This window comes from Orycteropus afer, unplaced genomic scaffold (assembly GCF_000298275.1).
Source record: "Orycteropus afer afer isolate SDZICR_OR568_19922 unplaced genomic scaffold, OryAfe1.0 scaffold00122, whole genome shotgun sequence".
NCBI lineage: Eukaryota > Metazoa > Chordata > Mammalia > Tubulidentata > Orycteropodidae > Orycteropus > Orycteropus afer.
The window spans coordinates 5,916,385-5,921,274 of NW_006921709.1; positions in this window are offsets into that span (position 1 = coordinate 5,916,385).

Below are 4,890 nucleotides of genomic sequence, written 5' to 3' on the forward strand. Positions count from 1 at the left end.
ATGCATGTGAGAGCTGGACAATGAATAAGGAAGACCAAAGAAGAGTTGATGCTTTTGAGTTGTGGTGCTGGCAAAGAATGCTGAAAGTATGTACATGGACTGCCAAAAGAACTAACAGATCTGTCCTGGAGGAAGTGCAGCCGAGATGCTCCTTGGAAGCAAGGATGGCCAGACTTCGTCTCACCTACATTGGTCATGTTGTCAGAGAAGATGATTCCCTGGAGAAGGATGTCATGCTTGGTAAGGTGGAGGGTTGACAAAAGAGGGGAAGGCCTTCAATAAGATGGATTGACATGGTGGATGCGACGATGGGCTCAAGTGTAGCAAGGATCGTGGAGCTGGCGCGGGATTGGGCAGTGTTTCGTTGTGCTTTGCATGGGATCGCTATGAGTCGGAAACGACTCGAAGGCACTAACAACAACAATGTATCTGTCTATATCCCCCACCCCCCACCCCGGAATATTTTCTTTAGAGAGGAAATTTTTTTTGCTATGACCAACCAACACTGGAGCGTCTTCTGCCAAAATGGCCTCTGCTGTTTTGGGGCTTCCTGCTCTTGTATTACCCTCACATTGAAGCCTCACATGTGATAAGTTCACTCTCAAGTGTGGCCTGGGTTCAAGGGTTGAGGTGGGGCTTGTGCAGACACTTTTTGGGAGACTTGTAGTTGAGATGTATTTACATTTGTTGACAATGCATATTTGCATCTGATGCATTGAGTATATTTGCGTTTGTTGACAATGGGCAACTGAGATGGGGTTATGATGGGGTTATAGGAAGAAGGGATAGGAGCAGAGCAGATATTGGAACAGGCAGGAAGATGGAAAGGGAAGTAATTGAAGTAATTTCCTCCAACCAGCCCCCCATGGGTATCAAGATTATTATCTGCCCATAGGGAGACAAATTAGAGGCTCCGACTGGGGAAGGGAAATGCCTCTAAATGCCTCTAATTAGGAAACAGTCACAAGGTTTGGCAGCTCCAGGTTAGATGCCAGTTGCTTCTGATGACAGTCTGGGTCCTTTCCCTCCTCTCTCAAATTTTTCCTGAAAACATGATTTAGTGAAAAGGGTAACAGTCACTTCAAATAATGTGAGAAAACCGCGAGGAAAGGGGAAAAGTGACAACTCTGCCAATGGGAAGCAAACTGCAGATTTTAATCTTCTCCAACTAAATAGACCCAGGGTTGCATCTGGAATTGTGTGTGTTTACCAAACTTAATGGGGAGCCCTCTCTGAAAAACATCTGACAGGAATCGACCTCTCCATGAAATGTGAAAAGAGGCTCCCACCCAATTATTAAGAGACTGCCTGAGAGGAAAGAGAAAGTTTGCGCAGCTAACACAACACAGCGCTTGCCAAAATCCTCTTGCCCTAATTCTCTTGTCAGCAGAGCTACTTTAGGAAGACCTAGTAACTTGTGATTTGGTTGCTTGATTAGGCCTGTCCCTCCTCTCCCTCCACTACCCTGGACCCCCCGCTGGAGCTCACCCTTCTTTCCATATTCTCCCTTGTGGGGTATTCTTCAGAGCTTGAAGCCTCAGAAAGTCCGTTGAGAGCACAATGATCTACACTCAGGATATGAATGGCCACAAATGTCATATTGCTTATCTTTCTCTGTGCAACACTCAGCAGCTGCTGGCGTTTAACGAGGAGGCAGCACAGTGGTCTGAGAATCGCCCTGTGTGTGCTTTGTTCATGCATTTTGCAGCTGATTTAAGAGCAAGAAAGGAACAAAACCGATCTGATGTCTTTCCTCCAGAGATCATCCCACATCCTTCCTAGGGCAGGAAGAGCAGGTGACTGGGACACCGGACATTTGGTGCTGATCGCTTTCCTGCATTGGCATGCTTGCCAGGGTTTTCATGAAAAGACAGTGACCTTTACAGAAAACAATGACCTTGGCAGAGTTCTCCAAACCCTAGTAGCTCAGCAGCTCAGATCCATAGTGTTCCCTTTTGCCTTACACAACAGACTTGAACAACTGGAAAGAAAGGAAGGAATTTTTTTTTTTTTTTTTAATCATCAAAGTTTTTGGCAAATATTAGGAGCTCTTTTCTCCACCCTGTAATTACGGCAGAAGTAAACAGTAAGAGAATATCACATTGCAGTTCACTGCAGTAATCGGTGCCCTGGTGGAGCTGCTGCTTGCACAGACCTGTGCCTTGAGAAAGAAGGGCAGCCTCCCGGGGAGCACCCCGATGGTCCCCAGATATGACACATCAAAATTAAGTCCTGAGGATTTGGATCCCACTGACAAGGAGGGTGAGTCATCAGCAGCCGGAGAACAATCTGAGAAAAGGAACAAATACCTCTCCTTCAGAGGTTGCTGTCTCCCCAACCAGCTCTGAAACCCTTCTCATTCTTGGAGACCATCTCCCAGATGACATTGCCTCACCTTAAAGAGGCTGGTGGGTCCAAGGAGCCCAGAGCACTCCCTGTTTCCAGATAAGCAAAGTGATATTGGGAGGCTAAGTACCTCAAGGACCCAGGCTTGATCTGTATCCTACCTTTGCTATCCACCAGCGGGGTGACCCTAGACAAATTGCTCATCTTTTCTAAGCTTCTGTTTTCCCATCTCTTAAAAGAGGAGAACAATAGTACTTACCTTGTAGGTTGGTCATGAGGCTTAAATCAAATGATGTGAATGAAGTACTTGGCACAGCACTGGGCACATAAGAATCACTCAAACTATTGATGGAAACTATTGATGGATCAACTGCCAAGCTGGCTCCTCATCATAAACCTGGGAGTCCTAGAGCTTTCCTCATTGGATCTATAATGAAAAAGCAGAGTCTGGTCTCCTAATGCTGCTGACAGCTTCCCCCAGCTTAGAAGATTGCCATCAGCCTAGTGCTCAAAATTCACTTCCTTTCTCACCAGCTTCACCACTGCTCTACTCCTTCTCTCTCCCCTGCACAGATCAGGTTACCCTCTGTCATCCTGAGCTGCGGGCTATTGCTATAGCCTTCTCCAGCTTTTCTCCCCTCTATCCTCTCTCTGCCTCTGAGATCATCTCATGTAGCTGGTGTTTTTGGTTTTTTCCTCATGTCTTCTACAATTTCCCTCCTTGCCAGACCACTTTGGGCAGATGACCTGTTTGCATGCTCTACCTGGCTTTGCCATTCAGTTTCTCCCTAAATCACTGCTTTTCACCTCACCCATCATGCTTTAGTGCTTGTACTCCAGGTTCAGAGCAAGTGACACCCGCACCATTCCCAACCTGAGCACTCTCTGGGGCCACATCCCAGACTAGAGCCCTGGGTCTTCATTTGTCTAAAGTTTGGCTATTGAGACTCTTGATTGTTTAATCTGTTATACATGCATGTGTCACATGTATTGACATATTTCTTTGACATATTTTTCTAGATGCTTCTTTTATGTGTGTATCACCACTGAGATTATAAAAAGTTAGAGAGTAAGAATGTGACTCAGTAGCATACAATAGGGTGTCAGTAATGCTTTGTAAATCCTCCATCACAAAACTTCCTCAATGGTTGGCTTTCGAACCAAAATGCACTTCAATTCCAAAATGAGGATCGATGTGTCTGGTCCTTAACATGCCACTGACCTGTCAAGGTGATAGAGTACTTTCTGGGACAGAGTTTGTTACAGACAGAAAAAGGAAATGACTACATATTTGGAAAAACTTACATTTAACATATGAGAGAAATGGATTCAACTGGGGAAAGACCATGTTTCCCTTGGTAAAATCATATGGGGCAAATGTTGATGAAATAACTACACTTTGTGTTCATAGGCATGATCTATGTGATCCTCATAATGCTACTATGATCCTCATAAAGCTAACATAGGAGCTCTGGTGGCATAGTGCCTAAGGCATTTGACTGCTAACCAGAAGGCTGGTGGTTCAAACCCACCCGTCACTCCTTGAAAGGAAAACTTGGCAATCTACTTCCATAGAGGTACTGCCTCAGAAATCCAAGGAGGGGTCACTATGAATCGGGACCAACTCAGCCATAGTGAGTTTGGTTTAAAGCTAACACATGGGCAAGAGTTATTAATTTAATTTTACAGATGCAGAAACTGAGTCACAGGGAGGCCACTGACAGTAGGCAGAACTACACATCAAGCTTGGGTCTTCTCTTTCTTAATTTCAGTGTTCTTTTTACTTTACTAAATGCTGTCCATAATTGCAATTTCTTGTCAGTCATTGCTGATAAAAGGTGTTCACTCCAGCTCAATATTTTGGCAAAAAAAAATAGGCTTAGAACTAACTTATTGAAGTCCTAATGCCTTTGTTTTATTTCATGGTGCCTCTTCTATACACACACACATACACAAACACACACACACACACTACAGTGACTGGAAATGGTGTGTTGTTAACATATTTTTAACAGCTTTATTGAGGTAAAATTGACATGCAATGAAATGTATGTAATTAAATGGTACCCTTTTGGGCATAAATATACATTCATGAACCATCAACATAATCAAGATACTGAACATCCATCACTTCCAATAATTTTCTCATTTGTCTTTGTAATCTCTCTCTCTCCCTTCCTTGTTAACTCCTGTCCAAGCAACCACTGATTTAATTTCTCTCTCTATAGATGAGATTGCGTTGTTTGGAATTTGATATAAATGAAATCATATAGTGTGTATTCCTTTTGTCTGACTTCTTTCATTCAGCACAATTATTTTGAGATGTATTTGTGTCATTGTATGCATCAATAATTCATTTTCCTTTTATTGTTGAGTTGTTGTTAAGTTGTTAAGTGCCGTCGAGTCGTTTCCGACTCATAGCGACCCCATGCACAGCAGAACGAAACACTGCCCAATCCCGCGCCAGCCCCACAATCCCTGCTATACTTGATCCCATCATCGCAGCCACCATATCAATCCATCTCCTAGAAGGCCTCCCCCTCT